Source organism: Tenebrio molitor, chromosome 9 (genome assembly GCF_963966145.1).
Source record: "Tenebrio molitor chromosome 9, icTenMoli1.1, whole genome shotgun sequence".
Taxonomy (NCBI): domain Eukaryota; kingdom Metazoa; phylum Arthropoda; class Insecta; order Coleoptera; family Tenebrionidae; genus Tenebrio; species Tenebrio molitor.
The window spans coordinates 2393914-2411626 of NC_091054.1; the positions used below are offsets into that span (position 1 = coordinate 2393914).

The 17713-nt window shown below is 34.6% G+C and overlaps 1 protein-coding gene and 4 long non-coding RNA genes across 6 annotated transcripts in view; 1 reads left to right on the forward strand and 4 right to left on the reverse strand.

Annotated features, from left to right (window-relative positions):
- Positions 1-17713, reverse strand: part of LOC138137668 (uncharacterized) — a 70617-nt gene that overhangs the window by 14869 nt on the left and 38035 nt on the right. The window lies entirely within an intron of this gene.
- Positions 9307-17713, forward strand: part of Myo10A (Myosin 10A) — a 48832-nt gene continuing 40425 nt past the window's right edge. The window contains exon 1 of the mRNA XM_069057178.1: positions 9307-9487. The gene's annotated coding sequence lies outside the window, so the exon portion shown is untranslated. The remainder of the gene's footprint in view (positions 9488-17713) is intronic.
- Positions 12244-13376, reverse strand: LOC138137665 (uncharacterized). Of its 2 annotated transcripts, none has more exons than XR_011161819.1 (4): positions 13218-13376; positions 13102-13153; positions 12539-13029; positions 12244-12448 (listed from the first exon to the last, which is right to left on the reverse strand). It is a non-coding gene; the product is annotated as an uncharacterized lncRNA (long non-coding RNA). The 2 variants fall into 2 exon arrangements; XR_011161818.1 differs by having other exon boundaries at positions 12480-13029.
- LOC138137785 (uncharacterized) lies at positions 14680-15070 on the reverse strand. The gene is made up of 2 exons (XR_011161880.1): positions 14878-15070; positions 14680-14813 (listed from the first exon to the last, which is right to left on the reverse strand). It is a non-coding gene; the product is annotated as an uncharacterized lncRNA (long non-coding RNA).
- On the reverse strand, positions 15693-16378 carry LOC138137669 (uncharacterized). The gene is made up of 2 exons (XR_011161824.1): positions 15995-16378; positions 15693-15811 (listed from the first exon to the last, which is right to left on the reverse strand). It is a non-coding gene; the product is annotated as an uncharacterized lncRNA (long non-coding RNA).

The window sequence follows — 17713 nt, forward strand, 5'->3', positions numbered from 1 at the left end:
ACAATCATTTCCGAATTTTTTGAGAATTTTAAATTGATTAGAAGTGGGTGTTTTCACTCGGGCATTAAAACTTCACTCACCCGGTATACAGGGTGATTCTGAAATAAGTTTGGAAAAACTGTGGAGTATCCGTGACACAAAATAATTCTGGGTGAATGGCTTTTGAGGGTGAAATCAAAAGGATGGAATTGCACCATATTCTTGTATTTTCGACGTCTATGATGAGAGAGAGAAAATATTTTAATACATTTTTATCTACGATCGTGTAAAAAGTAGGCACTTTTTGCACTAAAAATCGTTGTCAAAGTTGACGTTTAGTGAACTGACAGAATCGTGCCATAAAATTTCTAGTACACGCTTTTATGGCACAGAACTGTCAGAATACAACAATACAATTTGTTGGAAACATTGTTTAGAAATAGGTTGCTAAACGACGTGGTTCTCAAACGACTTCGGTTATTTGGAAAATATTGAATCAATAATAATAGGTATACGATCGTAGATAAAATGTTGTAAGACACATTGTGTGTTACACTCACATCCTTTAAAATACTCCCTCGTATTTTAAACCCGTTCGTGCAATAAAGGATAACTTTTTACGCTTATATCCTAAGTAACTATTAATTATTTGTGCGTTCCTAGTTCCTCACTTTCCCGGTATTACCCGAATTTAGGGTATTTGTAACACATACATTACGAATGTATGGTACCTTTACACACGTAGACACCGAGACGCACAGACTATTATGTCGAATACATATCCATAGGGTCAAAAATGATAAAAGAACTAACGCACTACTGCGATTTGTTAGTAAATATGCAGAAAGTTTTGGTAATGCGTTTATTTTTACCTATGACGACGTTTCAATGTGGGTGAAAGGATTTTTGCAGAACGATAAAATTTATGAGTATTTATTGCCACGGCCACTACAATCTCTTTACATCAATCCTACATAAAACAGGTAATATATTGGGTGTTTTTTTTTATAATTTCACCTCACAGTAGGCGTTGAAGAGTCAATTGTGAACACAAACAACGCAAAAAGCTGATCCGTGATCTGTAATCCGTGGTGCGTTCACAATCGACTCTTCAACGCCTACTTTGAGGTGAAATTTAAAGAAACACACGATACTTTATAAATGAGAGTTCCACATTCAACATTGTTTCGTATAACTTTGACAGCTGTGTATACTCCAGGACAAGACATCCTTCGTTTCACAAATTAAATAATAACTTTTCAAAATACCTTTTCACATAAAATATTTACTAGATTTTGTCAGAGAATCTTTGTAAGATACTTGGAAGGATATTGTTATAGGTGCAACAAAATTCAAATAAGTGCATTTTGGTAGAAGTTATCGAACAGAAGTAGTCGTGAAGGAAAGGAAATGGCTCAAAACTAGGTATGTTTTAAAAAGCACTGATCCGATTGGCTCTAAAATCACTAGGTGTGGAGTCCAGCCTAAGGTAAATTTTTTGCAAAAAAAAAACGTTGAAATCGGTGAATTAAAAAAAAATTATAGTGTCATGATTATATCGGGTGTTCAATTAATTTTATCTTCAAAGTAGGCGCTGAAGAGTCGATTGTGAATGCATCACGGATTACAGATCACGGATCAGCTGTTTAAAAATCTAACCTCACACCTCTTGCGCTGTTGCTTGTTCCTGAGAATCTATCTACTATTCTTTCAGTTCTAACAACGGAAACAAAAAACAACAATCAATTTACTGACACCGTACGTAAGAAAATATTTAAAGACTTATTTTACATAGGATTACCAGCACATAAGTTATTGTTGAAAATTAAATCAACATACAGTTTTGCGTAGTGATCTTCGTCTCTCCTGATAACTGCTTTAAAACCGTAACAAATTTATTTTATGTTGGTCACACTTCAAACACTTGATGGCATACAACAATGCTAGGAATCTCTTTGCGGACATAGCTGCATAAAAGCCGTTATTATGAAGGTATTTGAACAAAAACGCCCACAAAATGAGTATCCGTAGCTGCGATGGTATGAACAATTAGTCAAGCGTTTGTAAATTTCAAATGGAAACAATTGCCTCTATAACCAAAGTATAATTACCTGAATACCTGACCTAAAATATAAGTGAGTGGCGATTTTCGATAAACTGAATTACATACATTTTGATGGCGCAAGAATTTCAAATATCGCGCGTTCAAATGAAATTCTGGGCTGGGTAGGCGTTGGAAACCATCAATTGTTGTGCTTTTAAAAAGCGTAGATTAATTGGAACATGTTGACAGCTAACGTAAAATTTAGAAAAAAAAATGTTTTTTTTGCAATATTTTACATTAAAAATGGAATAACTTAACGATTCCTATTCTCGAAGCAAATATCTAAGGGCACCCTTGCTGAAAACAAACATGTTCAATTATGTCCCGATTAAACATAAACAAATGTCATTGGTGTCAAACGGCGGGAAATTCAAACTTTACACTGTTCTAAACGATTTAATTTTTCCAACGCCTACTCAGCCTAGGATTTCATTTGAACGCGCGATGTAAATTCCACAGGATTTCAGAAAATTTTCATACTCATAAGATTGCATTATTTAATTGTCCACACCGGGATAAACAATTCTTGTGATTTTTTCATTAAAAAATTAGTAAAATTAAGACACAGTAGTGACTTTTGCTGAAAACATTTTTTTCTTACAAATTAATAATAGGTAAAAAGAATATGAATGATGAATCTATGAATTTCTTATAATTACTCTATGTAACGTATTATTTTCAGATAAAAATTTCACAATGGTAGAGTAAGCTTGTCCAATTATTATTTATATGATTTCAGAAGTAAAGACATGTAATTACGGAAAAATTAAAATCCAACACCAGACCACTAATAAAGATAAACTTACCAGCTATAAATTACACCAGTCCAATATTTTATTACTTTTCTCAACTGTAAGTGCACTTTTTGAAGCGCCATATACGGTTTATCTCCCCCTCGATCGACGCATTATGCTACAACACAAGAAAACATTGCAATCAACAAGATTTTAATCAAATTGCATTACATGTATCTCTAATTGAATCGCTTAATGGAGAAACTGAATATGTCCATATTTAACTAACGTATCGTCGATATATAACGTTGTTTAATTGATTCTAATAGAAAATAAACCCATCCACAAGATAAAATATAGTGTTTTGAAATTTAAAAATAATTTCACGAGAGAGAGAAATGTAAAAATCCGGAGCACCTGAAGACCATGTAACATGGCGTCAATTATCATCACCTGTCGTTGTTCAATTTAATCCCGAAACGATCGAGGGGTTTGTAAATTATCACCACATGCCCCTGCAGACGTTATCCCCTCTCTCGCCGAATATCTCAATCTAGAAAGCCCCATATGGAAGTTGCCCCATAAATCGGTTCGCTTAGTTCGCAGTAAATAATCAGTCTTTTCCGGGACCGGTTAATTCCAGGAGCTTCAATATAATAAAAGCAATATCACCGGCGTCGACTCTATCTACTCTCGATGGCACTTTAATTAAGCAACACGGAAGTATTAGCGCGATCTGTATGATAAACACTGCAATAATCGCTATGTACACTCAGTAGTTTGAATGTGTTCAACTAGAGAGCGCTTTAAAAGCGCACTAATTGCCACCAAGACTTTACCTCGACTGGTTATAAAATTACAAATTATCACATTAGCTTGCCAGCCAAAGATGGGGAGCCAAGACTTCATCAGAATAAAACTGCAATTAACCCCGGATTTGCCTGCTGAAGGTCTCCGGTGCAAAGAGGCTGTCAAGTCTGGAGTAACAAAAAAATACACATATCGACTAAAATATATTTTAGATTTTTGTGTGTTAAAACGGCGTTGTTAATGAAATACGTTTCGGCGCATAGAAAAATAATAATCCGGGAGCTTTTTCAGAGGCATCATCTTTGAATTCAGCTCTCTCAACCGCGACATATCACCAAAGAGGCGCTTATGGCAAGCGGTTTCCATGGCAATTCACGAGGATTTCATTTAAATTGTCACATAACGCCGCCCCTGTACCGGCGAGGCGGCACAGCGAGTCGCCCGGAGCCGCTTGCGCTGCGGGTTTGGCGCGCGTCGCTCCGCTCGACGACAATCCCCGTCCCGATTCCGTGGTAATTCACTAGGATTTAATTTAAATTAGTTTTCGTGGCGGGGTCGCGGTAACATTAGAATTGTTACTGTGTTCAATATGTCGGGGATCCCCGGGGATTTGGATCTGTTTTAGCGCTCCTGAAAAGGAATGAAATTCGGAGCAAAGTGCTTTCGTGTATAAGCAAGTTTCTGGCGGTCGTATTTGCATCGCTAATTGAAGGGGGCGGGGGCCCTCCAGAATTGAAAGATGAATAACGGGCCAACATTGTAAAAATTGCATTAGAGATCGCGTCACGTCTCGGCGGTTATTTCTCGTTTAAGAGAAAACCAGCCGGTTCTGATAACGCTGATTTACTCCGCCGGCATATATAGATAATGTAATGAAAAAGTATGGCAGACGCGTGACGTTTAAACTATTGCTTTGTTGAATCTCTCATTCTGCCCGGTCGTCTCAAACTTTTGAATAATAATGGCATTATTCATTTTAATCGGGTTTTACCGACGTCTATCTCGGAAAACGCCACTCAACTTGCTAAAACTTGCAATATCCTAAACGATTTAAACGCCGAAAGGACTGTAAATATTTAATCCTGGCGAAATTATTTCGCATTAAGGAACGGCCGGAAAGCACGCTCCCTAATAAATTAAGGATCACGCCGGCCGATGGAAAATATCCCACTATCTAGTTCCCTGGATACTCGATGGTTCATTTTCATGAATTTATAAAATTTTCTCTTTTTCAAATTAGTTTTTGCCGAAACTCTATCTAGAAAAATAATTCTTCGAAAACAATTCTCGTACATATTTACTTTCAACAGAAGTAAAGAATGAATCCTGATTATACTGTTTCTAACAAAGCTATTACAGCACTCAAAAGAGTGCGTTAATAGCTGATTTGAGTGCTGTAGTAGATCAGTAGGTACAATTTACATTTTCTAGGTTGGTAACTTCTTTCAGTGTCAAACATCAAATAACAAACGCCAAATCACGCTAAACAAACGATATAAGTGATATAATTTCAAATTGAACTTTCAAATGTTCCACTGTAACATTTGTGTTACCAACACCACCATAAAATTCCCCAAATTTTAAACTGCGATTTTTCATTTAAAAATGTGGAAAATAGAAAAAAAATAGTTTATAAGGCATTTTGTAGCACTTAGGTACTGCTTCATGGCACTCCTTGCAAGCTCGTCGTGGCTTAAACCCGTGTGTGCTACAAAATACTTCTTACAAGACTCGTATCATAAATTACTGTTTCAAAATCACTTCTGTCAAATAATGCCGATGACGACAAATTGTTCGAAAGCAACATTTTGATTCTCAGGTAATTTTGAAAAATCAACAATAAATAACGCAAAAAATTGGTTAAATGTCAAAATAGTTGCGTCGAATCATAGAAAATTAGGTTTTCTAGGAGACTATTGTGACTATAGGAAATTTTACTTATCGCACTTAGGCAAAATGTAAAAAATAACGATAAATAGATAAAACTTTCTTTTACTATACCTCGTGATGTCATTTATTTAAATATATAAATTCTATGTGAGAACGTAGAACCCAAAAAATCACATTTATTCATAATACACTAGCATTTGGAAAGTAGGAGGATTCAGGATTTATTAATTAGGATTATTGATGAGCTGTAATTTGGGTATTTCCAGAAAGATGCAAGATCGCATTCAAAAACAATTAAGGAATAAAAAAAAATATTTCGGACCGCCTCAAAAGTTCTATGTTTAAATACACAATTTTTTTTGTCTTCAAAAATCGAATTTTCTCAATTTGTACAGTCGATGGTCAAATAAAACTGGGACAAAAATGACAATCACATGTCAAAATTCACAAATTTGCATGGTTTAATTACGACTTTATCACAAATAGGTTTATTTTGGTATGACATATTATATAGACACTGACAAATATATTGACAATTCAATGGTCTGATTTACATAGATTAAATTTTAAGTGTCCCAGTTTTATTTGTCCATCGACCGTACATTCAATCAATTTAGTTTTTTGTATCTAATCATGTTCATGGAAATGTGCGAAGAATACCTATGTAAATTAAAAACTTAATTAATTACATAACAATATAATAATTAATATTATTATGTACCTATTTATATTCTTCAGTGAATTTTAATAAAGAAGGTTCATAAAACTGGTAGTCAAGCACACCTTGGTTTTCTCCCTCGTGTTCACAAACACAGGTCGTGTTTTTAGTTGGTGTGCTTTGACATTTCCTTCAAGTACATAACCTCACTCATTCATTATTACTTATTATTATAAATGAAATCATTAATTTAAAGTAAGTAGTACTAAGAGAAGCAGGAAAACTCTATTAAACAAATAGATATCATGTAACATTCATAATTTGACAGTTGATGAAGCTACGACATACGTTAACGCAAGCACAAGCTAGCACCCCACCACTTGGCAAAACATTTTTTCGAACGCTCTTTACATCCAGCAGTTATTGAAATTAATGATTATCTTGGGGGAATATTCCTCGGGTTTCTTGTAAGCAAAATGTAAGCAACAGTGAAGCGTATATAAACTATTCTGCATTGTAAGTCAAAGTCCTTACAATAACTAATTTAACTTGCTTTACTCAGTATGGGTTAGGTAACTATGAACAGTTTAATATACCAGACACCGACTTCAAAAGTAATTTGGTTGTGTCTTTGCTAATAATAACTGAGAAAAACTTTTTTTTAAAGCAGAGTATTCGTCATAAAAATGTGGTCGCGTAAAAATATGGAGCGGTCAAAAAAAATTGTGGCCATGTTTTTTTTCTCTTCTAGAAAAGCCAATCGTCTTTTTAGTTGGTATGCTTGAAGTTTTCGTAACCTCACTTTATTGTAATCTAATGTAAAATCATTAATTTAAAGTAAAACCATCGTGTCTCATTGAGAAACGCAGGAAAACGATCATTGGTTGTTTCTAAAAGGAACTGTTTTTGGTAAAAAAAGTATTCACACCACTACTGCTTCGCTGAAAAATTGACCAATCAAAAATGTCAATTTAGTTTTACAGGGGTTACGTCATACGAAAACAAAAGTAAATCAATTGACCACAACATTTTTTCAATAAATGGAATTAAATACTACAAAGTGATCAAAAAGAAAAGAAATCAGAGCAGGCGTTGCAAATTATTATCAGGCATGTCGTAGCGGAATTCTATGCAATAATGCAATGCATGGGCATAGACAATTTGTGGTCTCATTAAGGAGAAAATTCCCAAAAAATAACTGGAAAACAGATAAGAAAAAAGGAAACAACACTACTTTAAAAAAATATATCTATTACGAGTATTATTATCATAATTTTGTCCACTTTCTGAATAAGCTTTAAATACAAAAAGAAATTGAAACAAGTGTGGAACGTCAACGACAATACTTATTTTCACTGTTCCAATTTTGTCAAATATAAAACAATTTCAATTTAGTAACTTTTCCAACTTTCCCAATTCCTAGATTGCATATACCTACTCGAAACTTGCAAGTTGCTGTAATAAATAAAATACAATTGAATGTCAGGCGAAAGACTACGAGACACGCAAACCCTTCGACGAATCGTAATAATGTTATTATTTTTTTTAATATACCACAACGTCAAAACATTCCCAATCCATCCAGAAATTAATGTGAATTTTATTGTTTTTGCTCGTTTTTTTATAGATTTTATTTGGATCTTGCATGTCACAGAAAAATTAGAACGAATGAGTCAGCAATGCCGAAAAATTTTATAGATAATGGGAACGATTAGTGTTTCGTTTATTCTGAATTACAAAATAAACAAACATGATTCGTTATTGTACCACACCGAGATTAAATCAGATCGAACATCTTGTGCTTGAAAAGTTTTATGAGCTTGTTTTTTCTCTGTCTGGAAACCAAAACAAAAAACAATGTGGAACCAAAGTGATCCAGTAAAATGTACCATTCGGTGTCTGATTTTTAAATTGAATAATATATAGCAAGCACTGGAATTGAACACGTCCGACATCTAGTGGTGAGTGGTCATAGTTACTCCCGCTGCCCAACGGACGATTCGAACTGTAATGCGGCTAAAAAGCGCCATCTGCACAAGGAATGTAGAGATTTGATGTGAGTCGTAAGTTACAATGTCAAAACATAAGGTTTGTGCCACAACTATTAGAATGTAATACAGATGTCTATTTTATTTCTTCACCAACTGTCAACATGCAGATTGATAAATAGACGAATTACTATACCTAATATTGTAAAAATAAGTTTATAATTATTACTATCAAGGTAAATTTAGTTAAATGTTATCTAAGCAAAAGTACCTAATCATTTTTCAGTGACAAATAAAAAATAGTCCTTCATATTTACAAATTTTTATACAATTACTGAAACTTTTTTGACAAAGATTTTTAAGCTCCCATAGAATCATAAAAATTACCTAATCATTTTTTAATCTTTATTTAAAAATAAGTAAGATTGACATTAACACTTGCTGTAAAGAGGAATTAAAAAATAATTGAAAATGGTAGGTATTTCCTTCATAATGAACCAGTACAAAATTCTTTTAACCTCTGTCCACAACTCTCCTACTTTTTGATGACTTATCTATTAATTTTTTTTTATCTCAACAACTTCTACTTGTGTGAACCTGGCCTTTGAATGTTTTACAATAATCTCCAGTCATTTCTCCTACATGTCTTCTGGTATCCAAATGCGAATACCATTTGAATTTTTATGGCAAGGATTCCACAGCGAAATGCTAAAGAATTTGAATAGCGGTAGCCTTACCACACTTCAACAATAGCAAGTGAGGTCACTATTATCATTAGCCTGTCTAAACGTGGGTGCCGACCCAAATTTATTGACATTTACCTTCGACAGTTCTTGCTGTTATTGTTATTGGGACAATAAATTCAAATTTCGTCAACCTCTGCAGCTCTACTTTCAAGAGCTGAGCTCAGGATGCAAAAACTGCTCAAACAGAAATGACAAAAAAAAAAAATCCAAATCTGGTAGTTTCTGCAGAAGCGAGTCCTGCCGGGTCAAAAGCCGCTAACGAATGGTCGCAATAATGGAGAGTGACTGTTGTCTTGTAACAGGTGATTCAGCTTACGTTATTTCAGGTAAAATCGTCTGCCCCCCTTACCAAAATGGAGACCATCAGCAGCGACCAACATGCACAACACTGCAACTGCTAGTCTCTATACGCATACCAACCTAACGGGACGCACCTTTACTTCACCTCTCCAACGACCCGACAGTCAAGTGTTGAGCTACCTCAAGTGTTTAGTGTGATAACTTGTGCAAAAATACAAAATGGTGTGATGAAGTTGACCAGTGCCAAAAATATCGGATACTTAGCTAAAAGACAAGCGGTGAGTCCATCCCAGATTTCTTCACCACACGTTTCGCCATTTCTTCACGACGTGATTTCAACGCTCGATCGAGAGCGAAACCCCGGGGTACAGTAGGGCCATTTAAACATCATTTGTCCAGAAGTTGTGCTTTTCGACTTGGTGCAACGCGGAAATGACTCGGACGGTAACAAGCAATTTGTATTCCAAACGCGTAACCTTCAACTGTTATCAAAATACCGAAACCTTGACTTAAGTCAGGAAGACTTAAGCCTCGAATTCGGGTCAGGCAATTTCCGAAAAACCCTCTACAATTACGCGGCTCGTCCTGTAATTACGTCGTCGATTATTGGAATTGGAATCGACCTTCTCGCTAATTGCTGCCCTATAGTTGCTCTTATCACGTGAGTTGGTTCCACGCTCTTGATAATGATAAGTAACGGTGCGCTTTTTTACTTTCCCATTTGCATAGCGCCTTTGGTGCGTGTTTTGCTCCCACAGTCGCGCAGATTCGGCATCAATTGAGCTCGAGATGAGTGTGGAAGATAAGCGCAACAATCCTCACACAACCTTCACTTTTACCATTTTACTATTGGAATTGTGTCCAAAGCGATTCATAAACGCGCAATTAAAGAGATTACCGTTAGGCAATCGCGCTCTGAAATAGAAACCGGTGGAGGAAACGTTGCAAAAAAAAAAATCTTGAAAAATTGTCTTGGAACTAGAACGGAAGCGCTTCAGACGCTACTTAGGTTTCTTCTACGAAACAGAAAACGGATTGATGATCTAAAATTATTGGTATTCCAACGGATGTTTTAATAGATGATGATATAATCGTCGAGCATGGAGCAATTAATTTTTTTCAATTCTGGTAAATACCGTGATTTTTGCATGTCGAAGGAATTAAGTATTCCACGAACTGGCGGCGAGTTTATTTTTGCAATGGTGTCGAAACTGTTTGAACCAACCAGTTTTTGTAGATAATCTCTACGCAAATCAGTTTGGTCAAGTTCTGCAAAAATTTGCCGACCAGTTGACCACTCGAGTCCAATGTCAGGACGTTAATCTCATCTAAATTCGGAGCTAGAGTCAGTAATGCAAATATAATCATGTCTGAGAAAGTTAATGCGAATTTAACAGCACCAATAGACGCTTACTTTCGTACAAAGTCATTTTTGCCTTGTGTACCCAGTGGCGTACCTTCTGTCAGGATTTTTTTAGCGGTTTTTACGCCAGATTAAGGACACACCCACTGTTAACAGTTAACAGTCTTAAATGGAATTTATACGGAATGAGTCAGCTAACAAGGATCTTTTGTGTTTGTAGAAAGTGATGAAGTGTCGGTTGTCTTGGAGGATTTTTCATAAAATTCCACGACCCTATACAGGGTGTCGGAAAATTAACGTATTTCAAGTCGGGGGTCTTGTAGAGAAAAATCTCAAGAATCTCGAAAAAATAAAATAAAAAATATAGGGGGGGTCTTTAGAAAGATATATGCGTCTGAAGGTTCAAACTTTTCATCATGTTTTCTTCAAATAAAAAATATAAATGGTTGACATTTATTTTGAAATATGGTGAGGATGATTATGTAACATATTAAAATATAAATGAAAAGACATTTCTTGAAAAAACAGCTTTATCTCGAAAAAATAAAAGTTTTATTTTTCCAATTTTTGTTCAAAAGGGAAGTACAACATAGCTAGAATATGAATCAATTATTTTTGAACAAATATTGGCAACTTTGAGATTTTTTCAAAGTGACAGCAATTTTTTTTTTAAACATTTTTACTTGGTCAACAGGATGTTCCCAACTAATCCCCGAACTCGGAATACGATAATTTTAAGACACCCTGTATAATGAGCAACTTTACTCCTTGATTGTTAAAGTTAGAAGGGTAAAACTGTAGTAGATTGTTGTAGTTGATAGTTTGTAGCATTATTTGAAAGCAGTTTACAGTTTCATAACAATAGTTATTTATTATACAAGACGATATTGTATTGTTGTATTTTATCGTCGTGTATAATATTCTATTTTTTTCTATAGCATTTGTATTTTATTATTATCGCTATTAATATAAGGAGAAGATTATGGGATTTATAATATGCGAGGACGTTGGCAGGTGACGAGGCGATTAGCCGAGTCACCTGCACAACGTCCGAGCGCTGGTTAAATCCCATAATATTCGAGTTATATTTGAAGCATTATCGTATCATTGTATCTAACGTATTATGAGCGCGTAACTAATGTATTATTACGACTAATTAACGTATTATAAGTAACTAAGGAAGCCGATGAGTTATTCGAATATTATGGACTTCATAATTATTATCACTTATTAATAAATGTGTAACATAAAATGATCATAATCGTTAGTAGTAGTTTATTTAACGAGTTCGTGTGTAATTTGGGCTTTTTTTGGCATGAGTGGGCCAGTTTAAAACTCGAGTGAAACGAGAGTTTTAAAGGTCCACGAGTGCCAAAAAAAAAAAAAACAAATTACACAAGAACTGGTTGAATACAACGTTTTTTTGTTCGACGAGCCCCCCAAAGGCTCCAAATCGCTGAAAATCCTTAAAGTTAGCTTGACGTTTCGTTTTGACAAGTTGTCAAATTTATCAAAATCTGTTCACATAGGAGAAAATTCTCAAATTCTGACAGTGTCGAATAAAAAAAACATTTTTTTAGAATCATTAGTATAAAAAATCGTGTCAGGTTTTGAAATCTCGTTAGTATGAGCGTTGTTAGGGTAATAGAGAAAATAAATTACATTTTCAAATCTCGGTAGTATTATTTATGTTATGCATTATGTTCAGTTTTTTTTTTAAATCACAATCGAAGATTATTTTAAAGAAAAAAAGAAAAACCATTTAAAGAGCGGCATTTCGAAGACTTGCATCATACTGGGAAAATCTAATGCACGGGCCTGTCTACATAATAATATAGAGTCTCATCACAATCCAATGTATAATGAGATTAACTGGCTGTAAAAGAAGTACAAAATAATATAATCACCTGAGACGGTACAAGCACTTGCTACCAGCACAACCAATAAAAACATCATTTTCGCGTACCTGTTGATGATTTGTTTGTTAATTGCCATCTTTCTGCAGAGGTTATATAGTGCACATATCTGATAAGTGATAATAGGATACGCAAAATTTAAAAAAAATCTAGCAGGAAGATACGAATCATTAAACATGAACAATATTTTTAGAACTGCAATTAAACATTTTTTTTTATTTACAGCATATTGGTTACTTATTGGTAGTATAATACATTTTTTACACCATTAAAAAAGTAAATATTTTGCACTATTATTAGTTCAAAATTAATCGAAAAAACAGGACATTAGGTGTATCGTTCATTACTTAACAAACAAATAATAATCATTAGAGGTTAGGAAAATATGTAATATAAAAAATGTATCCCATCCTTTCCTAAGGCACTGCTAAGCCCGTTTCGCGAATTTTGGGGTACCCAGTATTAGAACTTGAAGGAAGACCAATATACTTAGCTGTAAGTCTATTTTCATTAACAAATATCTGCCTTTGGCACATTTGAGCTGAAATAAAAATACAAAATTTGGAGACTTACATACACAAAAAAAACATCGGGTTATGAATTTTTTACGTACCAATAGGGGGCACAGGCAATACATGGTCGTTCACGAGTAGTGTGAGCCGTTGCTGTAAAAGATTTAAGAGATAGGTAATTGCCAACAAATACAATGCTTATATGTAAAATAATCACCTGAGACGGTAATAGCAATAATTGCTACCAGCATAACCAATACAAACATCAGTTTCGCGTACATGTTGATGATTTGTTTGTTAACTGCCATCTTTCTGCAGAGTCTATATAGTGCACATATCTGATAAGTGATAATAGGATATCATTAAACATGAACAATATTTTTACAACTGCAATTAGAATTTTTTTTTAATTTACGGCATATTGATTACTTATTATTGGTTCTGCATAATATATTTTTTACAACACCATTAAAAAGCACGGTGTGAAATAATAGAATATTATTTAACGAGTTCGTGTGCAAGTTCAATTTTTACTTTTCTTAAAACTGATGTTATTCCTTTGATTTGTCATTTGTATGTGGCAACCATTTTTTGGCCAATTATCTAGAGAAAAAAATTATAAATCAATCTGTAAATTCTTTGTGAAATTGCTACGCTTCTACTCGTACACATGACAATTTTATACAAACTTTCGGAAGCTAATTTGAGGTGAATAGTTAAAGTTTTTCCATAAATTACCAGGTCCTATGCATTGGGATGAGACCACATTTTTACACAACAATAAAGTTCAGTAACTGTAAAAATTGGACACTACACTTATGTAGCTCTAAATTAAGTCGAAAAACCATGTCACCAAGTGTATCATTCGTTACTCAACAAGCAAATAATAACAGCGTAGAAAGTTCTGTTTCTGTATCAATAAAGACAAAGAAATGGGTGTGTACTGGTATGAATTACGATTCGGCTGTTGATGGAACAAGAGAAAAATAGAATTTTCGCAAACATCGAGTGCCACCTCATGACCTACAATAACTCCACCGAAATTCCGTCGATTCAAAGCACGTCACGTGAATGGGTGTGAGTTCGCATTACCTCACGTAGCTGAAGACTCCGGATAGATATCGAGGTCCTGCAGAGGCGATCAACACACCAAAGCGTGGTAAACATTTCGAAGAAACCTCATCTAAGACTTACTAAAGAACCAAGGTTTAGCTAAGAGCTTCCTTTCGACCACTATGACAATAATAAATGAATCGATATCACGTACGACGAAAATGTCTGGTGAACCACAAATCACTAAATCAGACATAATGTTCGTTTCAAAAAATATTGTACGAACCACGATATGAGAAGACGTATTCGGCACAATCGCGCAAATGAAGCACTCGCTCCTTCGTCGCTCGTGCCTCAACTAATGCGCTCATGCGCGGAAAATATCTTCTCGCACTGATTTCGTAAATAACTATTTCCTAGTTTCTAATAAACGTTCACGCCGAAAGCGTACAATATATTGACAACATTTTTCTCTAGAATATGTACATACATACATATTTTGAAATTAGAACTTGAAGGAACACCAATATGAGCTTTTGTCGCTCATGTCAAATAAATTTCACTTTTCATTGCGATTTGAGTTGAAGAGATCAACAGCATCATCAATGGAAATAAAAATACAAAAATAGTCAGCACTATTTGTCAGTTTATTTGGACATTTATATGCACAAAAAAAAAATGGGTTTATGAATTTTATACGGACCAATGGCGGGTGGTCAATAGTCACTCGTATCACGAATGTGATGAGGAGAAGTCGATGCTGTAAAAGATTTAAGAGATAGGTAATTGGCAACAAATACAATACCTATATGTAAAATAATCACCTGAGACGGTAGTAGCAATTGCTACTAGAACAACCAATAAAAACATCATTTTCCCGTACATGTTGATGATTTGTTTGTGAACTGCCAAATTGCTGCCGAGTTTATATATTACGCATATCTGATAACAGGATACGGAAAATTACAAAAAAACTAGCAGCAAGACACGAATCATTAAACGTGAACAATATTTTTAGAACGGCAATTATTTTTTTTTTTTTAATTTACGGCATACCTATTGGTTATTTATTGGTTGCGCAAAAAAAACACATTTACATGTATCTATTATTTTTCCGATAAATGTTTTTTTTTTTTATCATAAGGAAAATACAACCTATAGGGTTGGCAGCTCTGTATGTCAAAAAGTTTGACATTTGTTGTTTCATAAAAATCTGCAAAAATGCAAAATAAAACATTCGGTCAGCCGGAAAGTCTAATACAAGTGTCGTGCGGTAGGTATTTTACATCGCTCCAACTAATCAGGCAATCGGCTTTGCCTCGTGCCTGAGACCTAATTGTCGCGCTGTAAAATACACCTACCCCACTCTAATGTAAATAACTTTATACTGAATGGCAACATCAAAATAATCCTGTTCTTTTTTAATTTAATTTAAATAATCCTCTTGGATTTTTAATTTGATTTTTTACTTTTTTTGAAATTGGCTCATTTGTTTAACTGTCATTTGTATAAGATCAACTAAAGATATTTCTAAAATTATCGCCACAAAATGAATGCACCACTATACTTAGTTGTAAGTGTATTTTCATTAATAAATAATTGAGTGTGCTTCAATTGGTTTGGAATAAAAATACAAAAATAATCGGCACCATTTGTCAGTTTATTTGGAAACATTACATACACCAAAAAATAAACACCAGTTTATGGCTTTAAGATCCTAATCATAATCTCCTCTCGAAGGCCAACGTGATGTCCTTGCTGTAAAACATTTAAGAGATAGGTAATTACCAATAAAACTATAACGAATACAATATAATACAGGGTTATTATAAATGATGGTCCCATCGCAGTGTTAGACTAGTCTCACTCATGTTATGAGGTTTGCGGCACATCAACTACGTCACCAACGCCAACTGCGATGAGACAATAATTTATTATCACCTGAGACGGAAGCAGCAATTGCTACTAGAACAACCAATAAAAACATCATTTTCGCGTACATGTTGATGATTTGGTTGTGAACTGCCATCTTTCTGAAGAGTTTATATAGTGCGCATATCTGATGACAGGAAAAATACAAAAAAGCTAGCAGGAAGACACGAATCATGATACATGAACAATATTTTTAGAACTGCAATTAGACATTTTTTTGAAATTTAAGCATATTGGTTACTTATTGGTTGCGCATAATTTACTTTTTACGCCACCATTAAAAAACCACTTCACAATGTGAAATTCAAAACATTTGCACGGCCACTGCATAAAGCGTTATTGTGGTCCCGCAAAAGAAAGTGTAAAGGGGCATTTTTGACCCTTGGGTGTAAAAGTAAGTACAATACAAAATGCTCCAAAAATATTTTATATTTTATCATTTTAGAAAGAATACGTATGTTATTAGTTAATCACAAAGTAGTTTGCGATTGTTTGAAAACGTATAACAACAATGTACTTTGAAATTAGAACCTGAAGGAAGACCAATATGAGATTTTGTCGCTCTTGTTGAAAAAATGTCATTTGTAATTGAGGTCTGAGAAGAAGATTAAATAGTAGTTTATTTGACGAGTTTGTGTGTAAATTGGGTCTTTCTTGGCACGCGTGGGCCATTTTAAAACGCGAGTGAAACGAGCGTTTTAAAAGCCCACGAGTGCCAAAAAAGGCCCAATTTACACAAAAACGAGTTGAATACAACGTTTTTTTGTTCGACGAGCCCCTTAAAGGCTCCAAATCGCTTAAAACCTTTAAAACTAGCTTGATGTTTCGTTTTGACAAGTTGTGACATTTATCAAAATCCGTTCACATAGGAGAAAATTCTCAAATTCTGATAGTGTCGAACAAAAAAATGTATTTATGCGACTTGTGTATGCAGCACTTTGTTTATGCGTGGGATTACGACACTCGCAGGGCTCGTACGTGTAAACTACCCACTTGTAAGAAAACCAGTACTTTACAGGCATCAGACACGTTGCATACACAATTATTCAGCAACATGTTTTGAAGTTGGACTTTTTAAACTTGAACTAAAAAAATTAATTTGAGGTGAAATAGAGTTTTTCCATTAATTGTCAGGTCCTAGACATTGTGATGAGACCACACTTTTTACACAACAATAAGTTCAGTAACTGTAAAAATTGGACACTACACTTATATGCCCCTAATTTAAGTGGAAAAACCATGTCACCAGGTGTATCATTCGTTATTCAACAATCAAATAATAACAACGTAGAAAGTTCTATTTCTGTATCAATAAAGACAAAGAAATGGGTGTGTACCAGGATGAATTACGATTCAGCTATTGGTGGAACAAGAGAAAAATACGATTTTCGCAAACATGAAGTGCCACATCATGACCTACAATAACTCCACCGAAATTCCGTCGATTCAAGGCACGTCACGTGAATGGGTGTGAGGTCGCATTAGCTCACGTATGCCGAAGACTCCGGATAGATATCGAGGTCCTGCAGAGGCGATCAACACACCAAAGCGCAGTAAACATTTCGAAGAAACCTTATCTAATAGTTACTAAAGAACCAAAGTTTAGCTAAGAGTTTCCTTTCGACAACTATGATAATAATAAATGAAAAAATAATGAATCGATATCACGTACGACGAAAATGTCTGGTGAACCACAAATCACTAAATCAGACATCATGTTCGTTTCAA